Here is a 24,140-nt window from a genome sequence, read left to right on the forward strand (position 1 = left end):
CCCCACCAGCCCTTCTCTATTTGAGAACAGCAGGTCAAGCAGAGCCTGACCCCTGTTAGGCTCACTTAGCTGCATCAAGAAGCTGTCCTCCCTACACTCTAAGAACCTTCTGGACTGCCTCCTCTCCAATGAGTTAACTTCCCAGCAGATATCTGCCCAGTTAAAGTCACTCACAAGAACAAGGGCTGGTGATCTTGAGATGACCTCCAGCTGCTTGTAGAATACTTCATCATCTTCTTCATCCTGGTTGGGTAGCCTATAACAGACTCCAACCAGGATGTCAGTTTTGTTAGCCTTCCCTCTGATTTTAACCCACAGGCACTCAGTCCCTTCATCTGCAACCTCAAGTTCTGTGGTATCTAGTGATTCCGTATTATCCAGGGCCACCCCTCTTCCTCTTCTCCCTTGCCTGTCTCACCTAAAGAGCTTATAACCATCCAGTGCAGTGCTCCAGTCATGTGAGTCATCCCACCATGTTTCTGTAATGCAACTACATCGTAGTGTTCCTGGTGTTCCTCTTGTTTGTTACCCATACTGCATGCATTGGTGTATCTGCACTTCAGCTGGGCTCCCAATTTCACCACTGACTCTAGTTTACCTCCATCTCCTCTCTGGAGAGACTGGTTTCATTACCCACCCCCTTCAAACCTAGTTTAAAGCCCTCTCAAGGAGCCCTGCCATCTCTTGTGCCAGAGTTCTTTTGCCTTTTCTAGATAGATTCAGCCTGTCACTGGTGGAGAAAAATGACTGACACTAAGATGTGCTCATCAGCAACTTTATTAACACACATCATGGCTTATATGTTCTTCTTTCTGTGTCCACGTGCCCTTTTCACTTAAGTGATTGGTTTAGGCTGGCTATCCACACACCTCTCTCCTCCTTTTGGTAGGCTGGGGAGTTCTCTTGCTTCTTCCTTTGTGTTTCACAGATCTTCTTCCCTGGAGTTGTTTACGTTCCTGATTCAAGGGCAGAGCTCCACTTTGTCAAGGTTAAATCCTGTTGCAGTTTGAGCTGGGTGCCCCCTGCTGTGTTTACTTCCTGTGTCCAGAAGTCCAGCGCAGAAGGGTGGGCACAGGAAATTAGGTATTTCCTACCATGATTCTTTGCACCACTAGAAGATCCAGTGCGGGGTCTGGCACTTCCTCTTTCTTCCTCCTCCGTCATCCGGTAACTGGGGGAGATGCCTCCTGGCCTTGGGCCTGGCTAGGCCCAAGGCTGGGAGGGGATGGGCAGTCTCAGATCTGGCCAGCTGAGACTAGCCTAGCAGAGCAGTGGGGGGGGGGGGGGAAGAAGGAGCCCTGGGGGTCTTGGGTGTACCCTCAGGTGGGGATGGGATGTCTCTGGGTCTGTTTTGGGCTCTTTCTTTGTCACTGCGCTTTTGGCTCTCTGTAAACATGCACTGCTTTCTAGTTAAACTTTCCATCACTTTTGCAATCTGTTTCTCTGAGTTGTTGGGTTTTTTTTTCCCGTGTTGGGGAGGGGGTCTGCCCCAACCCAGCACAAAGCCACCTGTGGCCCCCTGCTTATCTACATCAGCCCATCTAGGTCCAGCAGGTCGGGTGTAGTGAAAACTGCCCCTTGATCAAAGAACCCAAAATTCCACTGCTGGCCCTTGAGCCATTTGTTGATGGCATGGGTTCTCCTGTTCCTCTCAGTGTACTCCCCTGCCACTGAGGGAACTGAGCAGAACACCACTTGAGCTCCTGCCCCATCAATCAATTGTCCAAGGGCCTTGAATTCCTTTTTGATTGTCCTGGTGCCCTTCTTATCAATCTCGTCACTTCCAGCTTGGATCACCAGCAATGGGTAATAGTCAGAGGCTGAATTAGCTTCGGTAGTGTCCTGGTGATGTCCCTTACCCGGGCCCCAGGTAGACAGCACACTTCTCTGTGGGATGGGCCAGGACGATATATGGGTCCCTCTGTACCACTCAGGAGAGAGTCTCCAACAACAATAACCCTTCTCTTTTTCCTTATGGCACTAGCCCTGATGGTTGGTGGGGATTGATTTGCTTTAGGCATCCCCTCAGATAGCTCCTCTTCTGTCTTCTCATCCGCATTGCCCTCAACTTACAGTGCCTCATATTTGTTGTGCAAGGGCAACAGGGGAGGTGGAGAGGGCTGGGATGGATTCTCCATGCCTCTCCTAATAGGGACCTGTATCCAGTCTCCCCTGCTTCCTGGGTGACCTCCCTCGACTAGGGAGGTATGTAAAGCCTGCTCCCATATGTCTAAGCCCCTTTCACGTTCCCTTATAGTCCTGAGTCTTATCACTTCTTCCTTTAGCTCAGCCACCAGGTTAAGCAGATAATTCACCTGGTCACACCTAACACAGACGTTGTCTCCACCACTTTCCATTTCAAGTACCAGGCTCCAGCACTCTCTGTAACTCGGAGCCTGGACACCACCAGTCTGGGTACCCACTGTTTTTCTAGTAGCCTTTGGCCGAATTGTAACAGTGGCTGGATATTTCCAGGCAAATGAAATTAAGTTTGGGTTGTTTTTTTTATGTTGATCCACTAACTGCAACAGAAAGTTAAGTATGTGAACAGAGGGAGAGCACCTTGGATGTCCTGGAAATGCTCCTGAGTTCTAACCCTCTGCTGTGGCCCCAAACATCCACATTCCCCACTGCTGGAATCTGCCTGGTGCTGAGAGTTGGGGCACAGGTGCTGTGCTGTGCTGGTGCTGTGAGGCAGCTTTGACATTCACCTTGCATGGAAATGAAGTGTGGCACAAGAGGCTGTCCAGTCCCTGTTGGACTAGACATTCCAACCTCCTTTTGTGGAATCCTAGAGACAGAAGGTCTCTGCTCTGCCTCCTGTTCTCCTGACAGAGGCTCCCCCAGGTGGTCTCCCTCTGTGCCCAAACTTACCATTCAGTGTCAATCACCAAGCAGCTTGAAGAAGCACAAAGCCCTAGGCAGGTTTCACAGTTTGCACCGTGTCCAGGTTTCACTTTCAGTCTCCCTCCACTTCTCACAAAGACAAAGAGCAGGATAGGTCAGCTGCAACCCAGAGCCTACCAACCCACCCCACCCTTGCTGCATTCCCCAAGTACCACCCCAGCACCCAGGTGGGTGTCCCACTTTGATGTCGGGTCCCTGGCCAGGACTCAATGCACCCAGGGAAAGAGCTCCTTGCAACCCCCTCAAACCATAGATTCAGGAAGGGTGGCACCTGGGTGGTGGCCCCAAGGGGTGGATTCATCTTCCAGAAAGGACATCATGAGATGCCCACTTAGCAGGAGGAGAACAGGTCTAGTGAGGAGCAGCTGAGGAGAGTGTTTAGCCTGGAACAAGTAGGCTGAGAGAACAACTTCTATATCGCTCCAACTCCCTGAAAGGAGACTGAAGCCAAGTGGAGCTTGGGCTCTTCCCCACAAGTAGACAGGCTGAGAGGAAATGACATCAAGAGGCACCAAGGGAAGTTTAAGTTTGACATTAGAAGAAACTTCTGCACTGGAAATGTACCCAAAGATGGGCACAGGATGCCCAGGGAGATGGTTGAATCTCCATCCCTGCAGGGGTTTCAAAGAAGCAGAAACATGATGCTGAGGGCCATGGTTTAGCACCAGCCTTGGTAGAGCTAGGTAATGGTTGGATTCCATGATCTCCAAGGTCTTTCCCAACTAAAGCAATTCTGAGAGTCTGTGATCCTGGCTGCAAGCCAAGCCCAGCCCCAGCATCAGGTTTCAGGGCGTGGTGCAGGAGTCCTTGCTGCAGGAGAGCTCTGAGGAGCAGCATGCCAAGGTCCCCAAGGTAGAGGTGTCCTGGCTGGCCAAGCACAAGGCCTACATCCTGGATCCTGCTCACCTCCTGCTCCTGCACAACACCAAAGCCCTGCAGCAGAGCCACAAGGCCACAGGGAGCCCCTGCCCCAGGCCTGTCCATGCCCCGGGGCCAGCAGTGGTGTCCAGCAGCCTGGGCTGGTGCTGTCCTTCTCTGCAGCCACGAGCCTTTGGTCAGAGCTGTCTGCCCCTGTGCAGCTGAGGAGGTGTAGTGGGTTGAGAGACCAATTCTCCCATCACAGGCAAATGAAGGGCTCAGACAAAACGGATTGCAAAAAAATGGTGGAAAGTTTAAATGGAAAAAAACAATGGAAGTTTTACAGAGAACCACAAGCACCATGACAAAGAGAGAGAGATCCCAGAACATACCCAAAAACGTCCCATCCCCACCTAGGGGTACACCAAACCCCCCCCCAGGGCTCTTTCTTCCCCCCCAACCCAGGCTCGGGCCTGGCAGTCCCAAGGGAGGCGGCTCACGCCATTTTACCTAGGCAGCGGCAAGGGAGGAAAGAGAGCAAGAGGACCCCGTGCGTGATGTTTTATAGGGGAGCAGGGAATTATGGGTGAAATACCTGGCTTCCTGTGACCACCCACTGGGCTGGGCCCCCTTTTGGAACATCCCAGGTGTGGCCTGTGCAGTGGCATCAGGGGCTGGCACCCAGCCTAAACCACCACAGGAGGGCAGGGATGGGGCAGCTGGGTGGGCTCCTGGCAGCAGCCCAAGGTCAGCCCAGCACAGCTGCATGGGGACACGTTGTCTGCTCTAGGACATCCAGGCAGTACCTTCTGCATTGTCTTGTGCTCTCTGCTTTATTGTCATTGTAAATGTTGGGGGAGGGAAATGGGGACATTGAATGGAGGCAGCAGTACTGAAGCCCCCAAGGAATGCATGGCAAGGAAGCTGCAGCAAGCAGAAGGGAAGAGCTCCTGCTCAGCAAAGGTCCTTCCCTGGGCTGAGGCGTTGGGGTGCGTGGGGCAATGCTGAGGCTCCTCTGGGGCTCAGGTCATCCTTAGGCTGATGTGGCTACTGCCAGTCTCTCACATCATGGAGCCCCACCCCTGTAAGGTCAGGGTAGGTATGTGAGCTGCAGCCTGATCCAAGATGAATGGATTGTCCCCAGATTCCCTGCCCTATACTTCCCACCGCTTTCTGCTGGTTGGTCCCCACCTCCACTGGCATCTGGATCCCAGCCCTGCTGGAGAACCCAAAGTCTTCCTGGGGCCCCCATCCCTGTTTGGGGACTCCAGCCCACCCAAACACCCCAGCTCTGCTGAGGAGCCAGCAGCCCCTTTTGAAGGAACCCAATCCATCCTGGGACACTTAGTCCTCATGGAGACTTCACAGACTTGCTGGGGACCCCTCCTTGCCAGGGACCCTACACACTTGTCTGTGACCCTGCTTTGCCAGCTCCCCAAGAGCCTCTCAGAGGAACACACCTTTCTTAGTGATCCCATCCCTGCTGGTGACTCAGCCCTCCCTTGGCCCTCATATATCTGATGGAGACCCATCCCCCCCCATGACTCTAAGCCTACTTGTAGAATTCACAGTCCTCTTGAGGACCTCAGTTCTTTTTGGGTCCTTGCATCCCACTCATAGAACCCAGGCCATATTCAGGACCCTCAGCCTTCCCAGGGATACCAGAGCCCTGTCAGGAAGGGCTGACATGGGTTACTCACGGCCTCCCTCTGCCATCTTTATGTGAGATTTCCACCTGCAAGAGAAAGGTGTCCATGCTCAGCGGGCTTGCTCTCCACACCGATCTCCACAACCCCAGCAGGAAATGGGTCAGGATGCAAAAGCAGGGCTGGCTGTGCACACAGAAGCCATCACACCACAGCCCCGACAGCCAGCTCCATGCTCACCAGTTCCATGTAGAAGTCCTCTAAGCCCAGAAGCCAGAGGGCAAAGTGGATGCAGTTGTTGGTGCCTAGGTCATAGTAGGCTACGCTGTTCATCGCCTGCCTGACCTTCGCACGGAATTCATTGACCTTGATCCCTCCTCTTTTCCGCCAAGCCTGGAACTTTCCCCTTGCCTTTTTCAAAGCATGGAAGCCTTCCTTGCTGATCCGACCACTGCTGCTCTTATCCTTCAATCCTGGAAAACCAAGAGCCACCATTGCCCTGGCCCAGGCTCTGCCATGTCACAGACACAAGCTGGGGCTCAGGCACTTACCCTGGAAGTGTATGACCTCTCCATCCCCAAGGTAGACAGCTGCGTGTTTGAGGAGGCAGTAAAGGGACTGCAGATTCTCTATGGGGAAGAGCACAATGTCCCCAGGCCGCATTTCTCCCTCTGACACTTCATAGAAGATCTCTCCATGCCCAGGGATGCTCTTGTGCAGCAGAAACTGAATGGCCTCAAACTCCCTTTCCTAATGGCACCATGGAGGGAAGGTGAGGAGGGGGCAGAACAGGCCCCACCAAACCCCAAACCCACCCTGACTCCTCCCATGCTGCCAGCCAAGGTCTCACCAAGCTCCTACTTACAGAACTGCTGGACATCTGCAAGGAGAGAGGAAGAGAAATGGGGTCAGCAGCTGTGCCTGGAGGGCAAAGTCCCATCTGCCACTACACCCTGCCTGTGATGGCTGCTGCCAGGGCAAAAGTCAGCCTGTGCCTCCCTGCTGCAGCAAGGTGGAGACATTCCAGGACAAGCCCTGTTCCTCCCCTCCCCCTGTCCCAGTAGCAAAGCGTCGCAGGCAGTTGCATGCAGAGGGCTGTGGGAATGGCAGAGTCCTTACTGAGGAACTCATCAGTGATGTAGAACTCATCAGTGATGTCTCTTCCACGGAGCCAGTAACAGAGCTGGGCTGCTGGCGCCTCCAATGAGAGCTGTGGGAAATGGAACATGGATGAGTTACAGTCAGCATGGCTTCACCAAGGGCAAATCCTGCCTGACCAACCTGGTTGCCTTCTATGAGCAGGTGACGAAATTAATAGATGAGGGGTAAGCAACTGATGTCGTTTCCCTGGCCCTGAGCAAAGCCTTCAACACTGTCCTGCACCACATCCTGGTCTCCAAGCTGGTGACACATGGGTTTGATGGGTGGACCACTAGATGGATAAGGAACTGGCTTGATGGCTGCACCCAAAGAGTGGCTGTCAATGGCTCCATGTCCCAGGGGAGGCCAGGGACAAGCAGAGTCCCTCAGGGATCAGTCCTGGGACCAGGCTTGTTCAACATCTTTGTGGGTGCCATGGACAGTGGCATTGAGTGCACCCTCAGCAAGTTTGCTGATGACACCAAGCTGTGTGGTGCAGCAGACACCCTGGAGGGAAGGGAGGCCATCCAGAGGGACCTGGACAGGCTGGAGAGGTGGGCACAAGCCAACCTCATGAGGTTCAACAAGACCAAGTGCAGGGTCCTGCATCTGGGTCGAGGCAATCCCAGGCACAAATACAGGCTGGGCAGTGACTGGCTGGAAAGTAGCCCTGAGGAGAGAGACTTGGGGGTGCTGGTGGACAAAAAGCTCAACATGAGCTCTCAGTGTGCACTTGCAGCCCCGAAAGCCAATCAGATCCTGGGCTGCACCAGGAGAAGTGTGGCCAGCAGGTCGAGGGAGGTGATCCTCCCCCTCTGCTCAGCTCTGGTGAGACCCCACCTGGAGTACTGCCTCCAGATCTGGAGCCCCTATTACAAGAGGGATATGGAGGTGCTGGAACGTGTCCAGAGAAGGGCCACGAGGATGATCAGAGGGCTGGAGCACCTCTCCTGTGAGGACAGCCTGAGAGAGTTGGGGCTGTTCAGTCTGCAGAAGAGAAGACTCCCAGGTGACCTCATTGTGGCCTTCCAGTATCTGAAGGGGACCTACAAGAAGGCTGGGGAGGGACTTCTCAGGTAGTGATAGGACTAGGGGGAATGGAATGAAGCTGGAGGTGGGGAGATTCAGGCTGGAGGTGGGGAGGAAGTTCTTCCCCAGGAGAGTGGTGAAGCCCTGGAATGGGTTCTCCAGGGAGGTGGTTGGGGCCCCATCCCTGGAGGTGTTTAAGCCCAGGCTGGATGAGGCTGTGGCCAGGCTGATCTAGTGTGGGGTGTCCCTGCCCATGGCAGGGGAGTTGGAACTAGATGATCCTTGTGCTCCCTTCCAACCCTGACAGATACTATGATACTAAGATACTATGAGTTACATCTGTAGGTTGTGGATCCAAGCTGATCTTTCCCATTCCCTGGGACAGTGAGAGGTGGAGAAAGACTGACAACAAACCTAAGGAAATGCGAACTCTGAAAAACTGCCTGGATCTTTCTGCTTCTTCAAGCTGGAGCTGATCTGCTAATGGCTACTGAATGTTAATCTTGGGAATGGAGAGAGACCACCTGGAACAGTCTGGAAATTTCCAGTCTGGAAATGTTCTACCCCTATGCTGTGGCCCCATAGATCCACATTCCCGACCAGTACAATCTGCCCTGTGCTGAGTGTTGGAGTGCAGGGCAGGCAGGAGGTGCTGTGAGGCTGCTGTGGCAAGAGTGGTGCTAGCATGGGTGGCAGTAACAGGGATAGGCAGCAGCAGGGGTAGGTCCTAGCACAGGTGGGAGGTAGCAGGGGCAGGGGCAGCAGGAGATGGGTACTAGGAGATGTAGAAGGGAGGGTGTTCCCTGGGACTGTGCTAGGAGTAGCTGAGTGCCAGCAGAGGCTGGGTGCCAGGCTCACTCTGCCCCTCTCCCCACAGCTGAGCACCCTGGGGCAGACCCTGTGAGCCCTGGCCAGGCTGTTCCTCCAGACCCAGTGCTGGGTGCCACAGGTGTGTGGGTGCTGGCAGAGGGTCCCTGCTTAGGGGCTGGAGCAGAGTGCTGGCAGCTTTGGCATCCCCCTTGCATGGCAATGAAGTGTGGCACAAGAGGCTGTGCAGTCCCTGTTGCATTTCTGTTGCTCTCACTCTTGCTCTCCTTTTCCCACAAGTTCCTTTCCCCGAAGCCAGTGCTGAGTGACCTCCAACTCTGCTGCAGCCAACAGCTGCTGGCCAAACTGCACCGCCCCTGGGGGAACTTGAGACCATTTCCTCTCATCCTGTTGCTTGTCAGGAGGGAGAGGAGACCAAGCCCCAGCTCATTCCAACCTCCTTTCAGGGAGCCGTAGAGAGCTGGGAGGTCTCTGCTCAGCCTCCTCTTCCCCTGACAAAGGCTCCCCCAGGTGGTCTCCCTCTGTGCCCAAAGTTACCATTCAGTGTGAATCGCCAAGCAGCCCCAGCTTGAAGAAGCACAAAGCCCCAGGCAGGTTTCACAGTTTGCACCATGCCCAGGTTTCCCTTTCAGCCTTTCTCCACCTCTCATAAAGACCAAGAGAGGTCAGCTGCAAGCCAGCAAAAGTCAGCCTGTGCTTCCCAGCCGCTAAAGGTGGAGACGTCCCGGGATGAGCTCTGTTCCTCCCCTCCCCCTGTCCCAGCGGCACAGCGTCGCGGGCAGCTGCAGGCAGAGGGCTGCCGAGATGGCAGAGTCCTTACCGCAATGCCCAGAAGCGATGTCTCTGGGACGGAGTCGGTAACAGCGCTGAGCTGCGGACACCTCCAAGGTCTGTGGGAAATCAGTTAGGGCTGGGCTGGGTTGGGAGGTGCTGCATGCAAGCTGACATTTCCTGCTTCCTCTGACTGTGAGAGGTGGAGGCAGAATGAAATCGAAACTTGAGCATGGCACAAACTCTGAAAACCTGCCTGGGACTTTCTAGTTCTTCATGCTGGGGCTGACATGCTACTCACCACTGAATGTTAAGTTTGGGAAAAGAGGGAGACCACCTGGGGTAGCCTGGAAATGCTCCTGACATCCAGACCTCTGCTGGGCATCTCTGCTAGCTGCCATCACCTCAGGATCTGCCATCACGACCCCGGACAGCTGGCGCCACCACGCAGAGCTGTCGCAGCCGCAGGGAGCTGCCGTCCTGCCTGGTCCCCGCCTCGGCGCTGCCGTTCACCTCATCCCCACTTGCCTGATCGCAACGCAGGTTCCCCATGGGGCTGATCCCTGCTGCCTGTTCTATAAAGCACTTTGGCACCTGGCTCCGTTTGAGTCTTCACTCCTGTGGTAATGAGAAAAGTTCAATTCTCCCCACACACACAAACCACAGGTAACTTAGTTGGAGAAGCAAATGGAAAAGGCTGTATTTTTACAAGCAGAATGAATATATACACAATATACAGTATTTACAGTATATACAAAAATATACAGGAAAGAATGTAACACAGAAAACTCCCTCCAGAGGAGGGTTCCCCCCAAAACTCCTTTTCCCACTTCCTCCCTGTTTTCAAAAACAATTAAAGAGAGAAAATGGATATTGAGGGAAATTCTGTTAGTTCAAAGCAGATATTAAGGGGGGAAAAAAAGTTAGTTTCTTATCTCATTAGTCCAAGGTCAGCACCGCCAAGAAGAGAAGAAAGAAGGCAGCTGCACAGCACAGAAAAAACTGAACAGACTGAACCAAAACTAAAATCCTTAAAGTTACATTCCTACTGCTCTACCAATGAAATTCGTTTACAATTATCTTTGTTTTCCTTTTTACACCAAAACATTCAGCTAAAGAGTTCTGTTGCTGTCTTTTTGTAAAGGCACAGCCTAAAGCTGCCACAATCCACCCCTTCTAAACAATTTCATTGGCTGTTCATACTGTCCATCCAATCTAAAACAATATCTACAATTTGTAAGTAAAGTTCATAGTCCATTCCAGCTATCCTCAGATGTAGGTGATCCAGACATTAAGAACATTTTGTACACGGCGGCAAGTGACAATGGTACAACCTGGTGCTTGTGGCAAAGAGCTCCAGGTGAGACACGTAGACGACCTCTTGCTTCTGGAGTCAAGGTTACAGAGGTTCAGAGGCTAATTATACTCCAACAGAGAAAAAGATTCTAGCTCCTGCTGCCTTATGCATTGTGTGGTGACAGGGGACTGCACAGCCTCTTGGGCAACACTTGATTGCCATCCAAGAGAGATGAGAGCATCACAGAATGGGTTGGCTTGGAAGGGACCTTCAACACCGTCTACTTCCTAAACCCCTGCCATGGGCAGGGACACCTCCCACCAGCCCAGGTTGCTCAAGGCCTCATCCAGCCTGGCCTTCAACACCTCCAGGGAGAGGGCATCCAGGACCTCCTTGGGCAACCTGTGTCAGTGTCTCCCCACACTCACTCTCAAGAATTTCTTCCTCATCTCCAGTCTCAGTCTCCCTTCTTCCAGCTCAAAGCTATTGTCCTTCTTCCTGGCATGCCCAGCCCTTAACAAAAGTCCCTCACCAGCTCTACTGAAGCCCGTTCAGGTACTGGAAGGCTGCTCTAAGTTCTCCCTACAGCCTTCTCTTCTCCAGGCTGAACAGCCTCAACTCTCTCCCTTAAGAGATCTTCTCCAGCCCTCTGATCATATTGGCAGCCTCCCCTGGAACCTCTCCAGCAGCTCCAGGTCCTTCTTGTGCTGGGGGCCCCAAAGCTGGAGGCAGTGCTGCATTGGGGTCTCAGCAGAGAAGGGCAGAATCCCCTCCCTGTGCTGCTGCTCTCTCTCCTCTGGATGCAGCTCAGCACACAGCTGGCTCTGGGCTGCCAGGGCCCAGTGCTGGCTCCTGGGGACTTTGTCACCAACTGACCCCCCCAAGGCCTTCTCTTCCAGGCCACTTTCCAGCCACTCCTCATCCAGCTTTGACTTTGCTTGGGATTGCCCTGACCCAGCTGCAGGACTTGCCCTTGGCCTTGTTGAACTTCATGAGGTTGACTTGGGCCAACCTCTTCAGCTTGTCCAAGCCGCTCTGGATGGATCCCTTCCCTGCAGTGTGTCAGCCACACCACACAGTTTTGCATCATGTCCAGTCCTGCTGAGGCTGCCTCAATGCCACTGTCCCTCTTGATGACAAGGGTGTTGAACAGCACTGATCCCAGTACCAACCCCTGAGGGACACCGCTTGGCCCAGCTCTCCATTTGGACACTGGGCCCTTGACCACAACTCTCTGAGTGCAGCCCTCCAGCCACTTCCTTATCCAGCCACTGGGCACCCCTCAAGTCCAAGCTTTTCCAACTTGGTAACCAAGATGTCATGGGGACAATGTCAATTGCTTTACACAAGACCAGGAGGATGACAACTGGAGGATGGCAATAAGTCAGACTGAGCTGGACCCACTCGATTCACTGATCCTCTACTATTCACATCAACCAAGTTGCCTCTGCTACAAGTTTGCCCCAGTTCTTGAACGTTCCACCCTCCATAGCTTTCTAGGTGGTCTTCAGCAAGCCATTGTAGCATTCAAGTTTTCCCCAGTCAGGTGCACAGTAGGAAATGTGAAATATCCACTCAATGCCCTGCTCTTTGGCCCAGTTGTTTATGGAATTGTTCTTGAAAGGAGTTCCAGACTCTGATTCAATTCTCTCTGGGGTACAGTGTCCCCAAAGAATCTGTCTTTCTAGGCCCAAAATGGTATTACAAGCAGTAGCATGTGGAACAGGGTAGGTTTCCAACCATCCTGTATTTGCCTCTACCATTGTAAGCACAAATTACTTCCCAGTCCGAGTTCCAGGTGGAGTGATGTAGTTGATCTGCCGTGCTTGGCAGTATTTATACGTAGACCAGAGGTCACCATACCATAAAGGCTTCCTTCATCTTGCTTGATTTATAGCAGCACAAATGTTACAACCAAGAATAACTTGAGTTATAATGTCCATGGGTGTATCATCTGATCTGTTACGTGGCCGTTGGTATGTTGCATCTCTTCTCTGATGACCTGAGGAATCAGGGACCCACCAAGCTAAGAAAAATTCACCTCAGCATTTCCAGTCCAAGTCCAGGTCACAGTCTGCATCCGCTCGAGAAACTTTAGCAGCTAAATTGTCCTGATAGTTGTGTTGATGTTCCTTTGTAGCTTTATTCTTTGGCATGCGTGCACCAGTGTATTATTCTTTCACTGGTATTTTCTCCAGACAAGCAAAAATACCTTGCCACAGGTCCGCAGCCCAAACAGGTTTTCCTCGTCTCTGCCATCCATTCCTTTTCCAGTCTTTTAGCCATGCCCATGTGAAAGTTTTAGGCTATGCCTTTAAAATTTTGTTACAGATTTCAAGCAGAAGAGTAGAAGAATGTAAATAAATCACTATTGGGTGTGAAAAGGAAAATAAAGATAATTCTAAACAATCCCATTGGAGAGATATCTACCATAAGACTGCTTGTACCAAAACAATCTGGGTGCTTCTCTTCTCTGCTTGCTTCATGCTCTGAAGGGAGACTAATCTGCTTCTGCTTGACCTTGGCTGCATTGTTTTGGTGAAGTCTAACAGCGACTTGCTTTTTTTCTCTACTCCTTTCTCCCTTTTGGACCCTTTTGGGGGTGGGGGGGTGGAGGGGGTGGGGGGGGGGGGCACAGAGGGACAGCTTCCCTGGTCTTCTTGACCAGGGGGGTTCTCATGTTGTTTGATAATTGTCAATATCTGTAAAATATTGTAAATCCTGTATATTTTGTACATATTCGTTGCCTTCCACTGTAGAGTATAGTTTTGCTTGTAAATACAGCTTTAATTTGCTTCCAACTGAGCTTGTCTGGCAAAGTTAATGTTGAGGGGAAATTTCAACCCACCACTCCCCATAAGGCATTGGCTACTATCCAGGAATTAGTGTAGAGATAAAGCACTGGCCACTCCTCTTGTTCAGCTACATTCAGGGTAAGCTGTATGGCTTTTACCTCTGCATATTGACTACAATCCCCTTCTCCATCTCTTGCTTCAGCAACTCTTTGTGTAGGGCTCCAAGCAGCAGCTTTCCATTTCCGCTTGTTTCCTGCAAGATGACAAGAACTGTCAGTGAATAAAGCATAGCTCTTTTCAATATCAGAAAGATTCTTTATGGAGGAGCTTCCTCAGCATGAGTTACTCTCTCCTCTGGTGCTTTTCCAAAGTCTGTGCCTACTGGCCAATTTGTGATTACTTCCACAATACCAGGTCAGTCAAGACTTCCCATTCAAGCTCATTGGGTTATTAATGATATCCATTTAGACCACGTGGCATCTGTAGAGTAGAGCCTTTCCCTTTAAATATCCACTGGTAATCTTGGAGCTAAAAGGAGTTGTGACTCAGTCCAAATCACTTCAGATGCAGCTTGAACTCCTTCAAAAGCAGCTAGTATGACTTTCTCTGCTGGGGTGTAATTTGCTTTGGAGCCTCTGTATCCTCAACTCCAGAAACCAAGTGGGTGACCTTGGGTCCTACCCTGGAGCCTTCTGCCATAGTCTCCAGTTTGGACCATTCTCACCAGCAGCTGTATACAGGATATTTTTGGTCTCTGGTCCAGTTCAAACAGAACCCAAAGCCATATCATGGACTACTTCCTATTTTCTCTGATCAAAGGCTGCTTGCTGCTCAGGTCCCCACTTCAAACTGGTTTCTCTTTCAGGTTATTTCATAAAGAGGTTTCAAAACCTGACTATAACCAGGGATGTGCAATCTCCAGAATACAACTGCCCCCAAGAAGGATTGTGTCTCCTTATTCGTGGGTTGCAGCATTGTGGATATCTTGTTCACAACATCCACAAGGATATGACGACAGCCAAACCAGCTGCCAAATCCAGCTCCCCAAAACTGGATTTCTCTAGCTGGGCCTTTTACCTTATTTTGCTTTACAGCAAACCCAGCCTTCAACAGAATGTCAGTCATCTTCTTACCTTTGTCAGACATCCTCCACTGTGTTACCCCAGACCATGATGTTATCAATGCATTGCAAATGCTCTGGTGCCCCACCTCTATCCAGTGCAGTTTGGATGAGTCCATGATAGATCATTGGACTGTGTTTCCACCCCTGGGCAATCAGTTCCAGGTATACTGGATGCCCCTCCAGGTGAAAGCAAACGGAGGCCTACAATCTTCTGCTATGGGAATAGAGAAGAAGGCTTTAGCGATTTCTGTAGTGGCATATCACTTGGTTTCTTTAAATTTACTTGGCCTCTTTAAATTCCAGTTCATACTGAAGCTCCCGTATGTCTGTCACAGCTGCACTGATTGGACGAGTCACTTCATTCAAACCATGAAAGTCCACTGTGAGTCTCCATTCTCCATCTGGCTTACACATGGCCATGTTGGCCTACTGAAGTCTTCCTATGGCCTTATCAATACCTCCATCTTTTGCCATTGATCCTAACTGCTGAGCTTCCTCATCCAAGCAAAGGAAATTGTTTTCCCCACAATCCCCTGCTCTCACGAGCTAAGTCATCAATGATGCACCATCCTTCCTAGGCAGAGGCTGCCTTGCTGGTTGGGCAGGAACTGCCACAGGTTGGGCAGGAGATACTATTGGCTGAGCAGGAGCTGCCACTGGTTGGGCAGGAGCTGCTGCCTGCTGTGGAGATGGAGCAGCCAGCTGTGCAATAGGGCCACCCGCTGGCAGTTGTGCTTTAGCAGCAACTGGCTGAGCCTCTGCCCTGACCAGTGGTGACAGCAAAACTGAGGTAGTTTTAGGCTATGCCTTTAAAAATTTTTCACAGGTCTTGAACAGAAAGTAGTAAAATGCAAACAAATCACTATTGGGCGTAAAAAGGAAAATGAAGATAATTCTAAACAGTCCATTGGAGAGATATCTACCATAAGATTTAGTTCCCAAAACAATTTCTCTCTTCTTCTTGTTTCCTCAGGCTGGGAGATACTAACTTTGTGCTTCTGCTTGACCTCGGCTGCCTTACTTTGGCTAAGTCTAACATCTCTCTGCTCCTTTCTCTTCTCCATTTTGTACAGGGGAGTAAGGGGGAGGCAGGGAGGGAGAAGCTGGTGACTTCCCCTGGTCCTTGGCCAGGGGGGGTCCTTGTGCTGTTTACTAATTGTAAATATCTGTAAATACTGTAAATCCTGGATATTTTATCCATATTCATTGCATTCCATTGTAGAGTGTAGGTTTTGTGTGTAAATACAGCTTCCATTTGCTTCCAACTGAGCTTGTCTGGCAAATTTAATGTTGGGGGAGGAAATTTCAACCCACCACAACTAATCCCTGTCTCAACTGGGTACCAACACCCTCTGCAGGCAGTTGTGCACCCACATCCTGCTGGCTGCTGTGTAGCCCAAAGGGGTTGGCAAACACCAGCCCCTGCATCTGCCTCTGTATCTACATCCTTCAAATCTCATTTAAAACTCATTGATAGGGCTTTGAACTAGATTGGGAGGGGGAAGAGGTTGTTAATCTCATGCTTGTCTGAGACAAACATTGGGGCAGCTCCCCAGAGGTAGAGGGATGGATGCTAGCAAGGGCTCTCCACTTCCTGCCCTGAGGCAAGCCAAGGATGAAGCACTGGGACACCCCAGGGGAATCAAGGGGGATTCACCTCAGAGGGTGACACTGCCAGCACAGCTGAAGAGCCTCTGTGCCAATGCACACAGCCTGGGCAAAAAACAGGATGAGTTAAGGGCCACTGCACTGCTGGAATGCTATGACATAGAGGCTGTTCCTGACACTTGGTGGGATGATTCCCATGACTGGAAGGTAGGGATGCATGAGTACAAGCTCTTCAGGAAGGACAGGCAGGGCAGGAGGGGAGGAGGTGTTGCTCTCTACATCAGTGACCAGCTGAAATGAGTGGAGCTCTACCTGGGCAAGGATGGTGAGCTGGTGGAGAGCATATGGGTGAAGATGAAGGAGAAGCCAGGGGAAGGTGATGTGACTGTAGGGGTCTGCTACAGGCCACCTGACCAGCAGAACCAAGCAGATGAGGCACTCCACAGGCAAAGAGAAGTGGCTTCACAGTCACAGGCCCTGCTCCTCATGGGGGATTTCAACCAGCCTGGCATCTGCTGGAGGGACAACACAGCCAGGTACCAGCATGCCAGGATGTTCCTGGAATGCATAGGTGACAACTTCCTCCTCCAAATGGTAGAGGGACCAAGGAGAAAAGGCTATGCTGGACCTTGTGCTCACCAATAGGGAAAGGCTAGGCACCGATGTGAGGCTCAGGGATAACCTTGGCTGCAGTGACCATGAAGCAATAGAATTTAAGATCCTCAGGGCAACTAGGAGGATGTGTCCCAAACTTGCAACTCTGCATTTTAGGCATGCAGACTTTGGGATCTGCTGGCAAAAGTATCATGGGAAAAGCCCCAGAGGGAAGAGGGACCCAGCACATCTGGTCAGTGTTCAAGGATCACCTGCTCTGTGCCCAGGAGCAACGTATACCAACAAGGAGGAAAGCAGGAAAGAATGCTAGGAGACCTGCCTGCATTTGCAAGGAGCTCCTGGACACACTGGCACACAACAAGAAACTCTACAAGGAGTGGAAGAGAGGGCAGCTGGAATGGGGAATGTAAGGAAGCTGCCTGAGCAGCAGGAGACCTGGTTAGAAAGGCTAAAGTTCAGTTGGAATTCAATCCAGCCAGGGAGAGCAAGGGGAACAGTAAACATTTCTATAGGTACATTAATGGTAAAAAGAAGCCTGGGGAAGGTGTGGACCCCTCAGAAAGGAAACTGATGAGCTGGTGACAAGTGACATGGAGAAGGCTGAGGCTCTCAATGACTTCTGTACCTCAATCTTCACTGGCAAGGGCTCCAGCCACACTCCCAGAATGATGGAAGATAATGGCAGGGACTGGAGGAAGAAACTGCCCATGGTGAGTGAAGATCTGGTTTGTGACCACCTGAAGAACCTGAAAGTGTTCAAGTCCATGGGACCCAATGGGATACACCCAGGGGTGCTGAGGGAGCTGGGGAGGAGGTTGCTAAACTGCTCTCTGTTACATTCCAAAAGTCCTGGCTGTCTGGGGAGGTCCCCAGGGACTGGAAAAGGGGAAACACAGCTCCCATTTTCAAGAAGGGAAAGAGGAATGAGCCAGGGAACTATAGGCCAGGCAGTCTCCCCCCTGTGCCCAGTGAGATCATGGAGCAGATCCTCCTGGAGGCACTGCTGAGGCAGAAGAATAACACAGAGGTGATTGGGCACAATCAGCAGGGCTTCACCCAGGGCAAATCCTGCCTGACAAACCTGGTGGCCTTCTATGATAAGGTCACAACATCAAGAGATGAAGGCTGAGCAGCTGACCTCACTAACCTGGAGCTGAGCAAAGCCTTTGACACTGTCCCACACCACATCCTGGGCTCCAGGCTGGGGCAGGATGGTTCCATAGATGAACCATTCAGTGGATACAGAACTGGCTTGAGGGCTGCACCCAAAGGGCAGCTGGCAGTGGTCCATGGCTAAGTGGAGGCCAGGGCCAAGTGGAGTCCCTCAGGGATAAGTCCTGGGGCCAGTCCTGTTTAACATCTTTGTTGGTGCCATGGACAGAGCGTGCTGCCTTAGCAGTGTGGAATAAATGTTTGCTCCAAAACCAATCTTATCTCACACCACCCCCTTGACTGAGTGATGGGGTTTGACTCCCATATGACACTGAAACTATCTGAGTGTCTGTGGGGCTTGTCAATTTCCCACCCCCTTGATAGGATGGGCTCTGTCACTCTAACAGGACTTCTTCAATATCAAGACAGGGAATAATCCCTTTCCTCTTTTGGTTGCATCAGGCCACTGACTATAATTTTCACTACTTTCTTCCTCACCCCCAGTTCCATGGACAATGCATCCTCCTTGAGCCATCCCATATCGAGGAGTAGCTCACACCATGGGTCTAGTGAGTCAGGCGAATCTCGCAAATTAGAGCATTCCCTGTCACTCTGCGTATTTTCTTTCCCTCTACTGGGGCTGCAGGAACCTCGTCAGTGTTGTCTTCCAGTGCAGTGTTTGTGTCTGCCCGGGTTGGTGGAAGGGGATGCTTGAGGGTGTTGCTCTTCCCTTCTCTGACCGTGCGCTATTGCTTTACAGCTGCCAGTATATACCTTTTGCTGGTGTTCCTCCTTGCTGGGCCTGAGGTCCCTTTTGGAACTCTCCCTTTCGGAGGTCTTTTCCTGGAGCTTTGCTTTCAGAATGCTGTGGGGTTTAGCCTTATTGGCTTCTGTGGCAGCTTGGCTCTTCTGCAGTTTGCGGTGATGCTGTGGGCTAGACTCACATCCAGAATCTGAGCCTGATGTGGTGCTCCGTGTGTCTCTGGGATCACCGTAAACTCTCTTGCTGGGATGCTGTGCAAGCTATTGTCGAGTCGGCTTGGATACCTTATTGCAGGAGCTTCTATTTCCCTGGTTACCTCTTGGTCTGCCATGTTGTGGGAAGCTTGGTCCCCTGCTGACTTGGGAGTCATCTAGCGATGCTAAGTTGAATCTCACCTTCTTCTTGGGGATTTGTTGCTGGTTGAAGCTGGTGGCTGAAGCTGGTGGCTCCAGTGATGTGGAGCATGGCTTGGCTTGCTGCACCAGTGCTGTAGCTGCTGACCTGTCTGGTATGGGTGAGCTAACATTGCTCACGTGCTGATGCTGGGCAGCTGCTGAATCAAAGTCAGCTAGCTTCTGCTTGTCGGCTGGAACAGGCAGAATAGGAAAGTCTGGCTCTCATGGGTCATGTGCCCTGGCTACTTCATAGGTAGCATGTGATTGCCATTGAGCCTTAAAGACAGACATGGTTTCTTTTATGTGCAGCTCAAATAAATCATGAAGTCTATGGCTTTGTGCCTCTGACTTTGACAGTTCCCTTTCCAATTGGGAAATCTTTTGGTCAAAAAAAATTTCATTTCCTCCTGCACCTGTATAATACAAGATGCCATCAGGACAGTGTGTTCGCTGCTGGGCTCACTCAGCCTTGCGAGAATGCCATCTATATTTTTACAATTTAATTCTGCCCACTCCAAGTCTGGGGCTGTAATTTTGTATATGGAATATTTCACAGCTGTGCACCCTGCTCGCTGCACCATTACTGTGATGAAGAGGTTATTACATTTAACAATATGACATATGAATTATGAAAATATTCTTTTTATAACTATTCAAAATTATTAATAACTGATGAATCACTAACTTATATACATGTTCTAGTGCACGTTTGTGAAATACATTCCATAAGTGGCTTAGTGTTATGATTAGAGCTTAATTGAACCCCGTCCCTGGAGGTGTTTAAACCCAGGCTGGCTGAGGCTCTGTCCAGCCTGATCTAGTGTGGGGTGTCCCTGCCCATAGCAGGGGGTTGGAACTAGATGATCCTTGTGGTCCCTTCCAACCCTGACTGATACTATGATATGTCAGTTGAAACACGTTTAAGGAATGAAACTATGAACTATCTACAGAACTATTTCTATATTTATATAACGAAGGGTGCAGTTCTGCCGCTTGGCCACTAGATGGCGACTTGACGGGATGCGGGCGGCTTCTGGCTATATACAGCGCTATTACAATATTTCTATGCATCAAGAGACTACTCTGCTAGAAGCAAATACTTTGAACTGAATGCTAGTGGATGGGAAGCACGTGGAAGATACTCTGTAGCTGTTGTTTGTAGCAAGGTGGAGGTCCAGCAGACTACTGTCGCTGGACTGGTTCCTAGTCGATCTGGACGGCAGCGTTGGGATGCTGTCTCCTCTCTCCGCAGCAGTGGAGAGGGAATAATGGAACCTCGGCTTGGCCCGTAAGCACAGTTCCCTTCAGGACTCAGCTGATTCCCTCCAGACAATAAGGATCGGTCCTGGTCGGGTCGGCCCATGGGGTCAGCCCTCAGAGTCGGCTCGCACGGCAGGGCAGGGCAACAGTTGCCGATAGGCAGGCTTGGAGGTTTCTGATCGGACGCAGCAGCAGGTGAGGTTGTGGGGTCGGCCCAGCTACGACGATTCTTGGGGATGATGTAAACGGCCTCGGGGAGAGAATGCGGCTGCGTCGAGCAGTGGCCTCTCGTTTACTTGGCTAAAAGGAACAGTAGGCCTCTCGTAGTGGTTCCAGGTTTCGTGCAGTATAGGCATGAACGGTGCTTTAGTCTTACCTGAGGTTTACAGGGCTCAGAGCGGCACACGTGGCGGCTCCCCTCCTGCTATGGCGGGGCTAGGCATATGTGGACTCGGTCTCGATCAAGTCCTTTCTCCCCGGCAACTGGGCAGATCTTACCCTCAGGGGTTGGTCCAGTCCTCTGGTGGCACAGTGGACTCTCCCAGTTGGTACAACTGGCTGTGGCAATGCTGGGTCTCTCACACTCAGCGAAGGTCCTCCCTCTGGAAATGATTCTCAGGTCTGCCTCTCGCGATGCAGAGGCTTTCAGTATGCGTGCACCTATGAATAAGAGAAGCAGAGAAGAGAAGAGAACAATGACCTCAGTGGCAGAGGCTAGTAGCTCAAGTGTTGTCCTCTCCAGCAAGGAGAGAGAGACAAAGTGTAAGAGGGGGCAACTTGTTTACCAACTGGGGCGATACTTATAGATTCCTCGAGGCTGGGTTTGACCAATGGGCACTCTCATAGACAACTGGTTTCAGCCTACAGAAAGTGTGAAGCTAGAATTATGCCCATACTTGGTATTCGCACGAGCACTGCATGTGCTGGGTGCGTGCAAGCCTGGCTAATGCCTTGGCTTTTGTCTTCCTCCTGAAGGAGAGGAAACTTGTCCACATGCTGGGACAAGATTCAATATCTGGGCATAATGTGCCTTCACCACACAGTGCCAGTGAGGCTCCCTCAGCACCAAGCTGTGTGGTGCAGCTGACAACTGGAGGGAAAGATCCATCCACAGGGACCTGGACAGGCTGCAGAGCTGGGCCCAGGACAACCTCACGAGGTTCAACAAGGCCAAGGGCAAGGTCCTGCAGCTGGGCCAGCACAATCCCAGGCACTGCTATAGGCTGGGCATGGACTGGCTTGAGAGCAGCCCTGGAGAAAAGGCCTTCAGGGTGCTGGTGGAGGAGAAGTTCAACAGGAGCCAGCAAGTGAGCACTTGCAGCCCAGAGAGCCAAGCAGAGCCTGAGCTGCAGCCAGGGAAGTGTGGCCAGCAGGGCCAGGGAGGGGATTCTGCCCCTCTGCTCCATTCTGCTGAGACCACAGCTGGAGTTCGGGATCCAGTTCTGGAGCCTCTGTGCCAGGAAGGCTCTGGAGGGGCTGGAAGGTGTCCAGAGAAGGGCCCCGAGGAGGAGCAGAGGGTTGGAGCTGCTCTGCTCTGGAGACAGCCTGAGAGAGTTGGGGTTGTGCAGGCTGGAGAGGAGAAGGCTCCCAGGAGAGCTTCTGGTGGCCTTCCAGGTTCTGCAGGGGGCTGCAGGAAAGCTGGGGAGGGACTTTGGAGGGTGTCAGGGAGGGATAGGACTGGAGGGGATGGAGCAGCACTAGAAGTGGGGAGATTAAGATTGGACGTTAGGAAGAAGTTGTTCCCCATAAGGGTGGTGAGAGACTGGCACAGGTTGCCCAGAGAGGTGGTGGAAGCCTCATCCCTGGAGGTTTTGAAGGCCAGGCTGGCTGTGGCTGTGAGCAACCTGCTGTGGTGTGAGGTGTCCCTGCCCATGGCAGGGGGGTTTGGAACTGGATGATTCTTGAAGTCCCTTCCAACTCTGACAACTCTATGATTCTATGATGCTGTTCTTCACCAGAATCAGTTTTGTCTTTTCCACTGCCTGTTTTTTTCCCTAGTGGCTGCAATAGGGACTATTTCAGGACTGGTTGCCCCTTCTGCGCCAGTGCCATATCTGGAATATTGAGTCCGGTTCTGGGCTCCTCAGTTGAAGAAGGACCTCAGGAAACTGCCTGAAAGAGTCCAGGTCAGAGCCACAAAAATGATTTAGGGAGTGGAACATCTTCCTCACAAGGAGAGACTGAGGGAGCTGGGGCTGTTTAGCTTAGAGAAGAGGAGCCTGAGGAGTGACCACATTCATGTTTATAAATATGTACAAGGGTGAGTGCCAAGAGGATTGAGCTAGGCTCTGCTCGGTGACGCCCGATGGCAACACCAGGAACAATGGGTGGAAGTTGAGGCATAGGAAGTTCCATGAAAACATGAGGAAAATGTTTTCACTGGTAGGGTGCCAGAACACTGGAACAGGCTGCCCAGGGGTGTTGTGGAGTCTCCTTCTCGGGAGGTACTCAAAACCTGTCTGGATGTGTTCCTGTGTGATCTGCTCCAGGTGACCCTGCGGGGGGGTTGGACTGGATGAGCTTTCAAGGTTACTCCCAATCCCTAAAATTCTGTGATACTGTGGGAATGCAGAGGTCACACACTTCCAGAGTAAGTGCCTGAGCATTGCTCGATGCCTGAGCCAGCTGAAATCCTGTTGGGATCAGGCAGTGTTGGGGTATGGTTCGACCTCTACTGCCTCCATAGGCGACCGTGTGCCAGCCTTTGAGACAATTCACTTTCTGCTGCACAAGGGCACCCCTGGGCACGAGGAGGTCTTGGAGGAGGTGGCAGAGGCAGCACTGCAGCCCGGGGACATGGTGCTCTTCCCCCTGCACCAGTATGGCTCCTGCAGCTCCCTCTTCACACACGCAGCTGTCTACCTTGGGGACGCAGAGGTCATACACTTCCAGAGTAAGTGCCTGAGCCCTGGCTCGTGTCTGCAGCGTGGTGAGGGCTGGGCCAGGGCAATGTGTGGCTCTTGATTTTCCAGACACTGATGTCCAGAGGAACATTGGTCGGACCAGCAAGGAAGGCTTCCTCGCCCTGACAAGAGCCAGGGGGAAATACCTGATGTACCGGAAAAGAGGTGGGATGGACCGCATGGAATTAAATAGCAACGTCAGGATGGCAATGAACAGCACAGGCAACTATCAGCCAGGCACCAACAACTGCATCCACTTTGCCCTCTGGCTTCTGGGATTAGAGGACTTCTACATGCAACTGGTGAGCATGGAGCTGGGTGTCAGGGCCCTGGTGTGATGGCTACTGCACCTACAGCCAGCTCTGCCTGGGGGTAATCTATAGGCAGTGGGGGCAGTAGTGGTGACAGTCAAGCCCCCTGTGCATGGACACCTTTCTCGTGCAGGCGGGAAACTCACATAAAGATGGCAGAGGGAGGCCATGAGTATCCCCAGCGTCAGACCTCCCTGTCAGGGCTCTGGTATCCCTGGGAAGGCTGTGGGGTCATGAAGGGTGCAAGAACGCAAAAAGCACTGAGTTCCCCAAGAGGACTAGAACTTCTCCAAGTGGCCTGAGGCCCATGGTGTAGCTGCATCTCCATCAGGACTGGGAGGGCAAAGGGAGGGCTGAGTCACCAGCAGGGATGGGGTCACCAAAGAAAGATATGTTCCTCTGGGAGAGTCATGGGGTGCTTGGAAAACAGGGTCACAAGCAAAGCACTGGGGGCCCTGGGAGGGAGGGGTCACCAGGAGGGCTGAGTTTACCAGGATAGATTGGGTTTTCCAGCAGGGGCTGTAGGGGCCTCAGCAGAGATGAGGTGTTTGGGAGGGCTGGAGAATCCAAAAAGGAATGGGGTGCCCAGGAGGCCTTTGGGTCCTCCAGGAGTGCTGAGCTCCGGTTGTCAGTGTGTGTGAGAGACCCAGAAACAAGAGTGGAAAGGGGATCTGGGGAACGTCCATCCCTCTTGGGCCAGTCTACAAAACACCCACCCACACACCCTGCCTTTGCAGGA

General features: G+C 51.9%; 1 protein-coding gene and 1 long non-coding RNA gene across 2 annotated transcripts in view; one reads left to right on the plus strand and one right to left on the minus strand.

Annotated features, from left to right (window-relative positions):
- LOC137443933 (uncharacterized) overlaps window positions 1-24,140 on the plus strand; it is a 31,347-nt gene that overhangs the window by 3,204 nt on the left and 4,003 nt on the right. The gene's annotated exons all lie outside the window — the stretch shown is intronic.
- LOC137443937 (uncharacterized) lies at window positions 9,622-14,565 on the minus strand. The gene is made up of 3 exons (XR_010988028.1): window positions 14,405-14,565; window positions 13,430-13,524; window positions 9,622-9,797 (listed from the first exon to the last, which is right to left on the minus strand). It is a non-coding gene; the product is annotated as an uncharacterized lncRNA (long non-coding RNA).

Source organism: Melanerpes formicivorus, unplaced genomic scaffold (genome assembly GCF_026170545.1).
Source record: "Melanerpes formicivorus ecotype bairdi unplaced genomic scaffold, bMelFor1.0.p_v2 SCAF_10, whole genome shotgun sequence".
Lineage (NCBI taxonomy): Eukaryota > Metazoa > Chordata > Aves > Piciformes > Picidae > Melanerpes > Melanerpes formicivorus.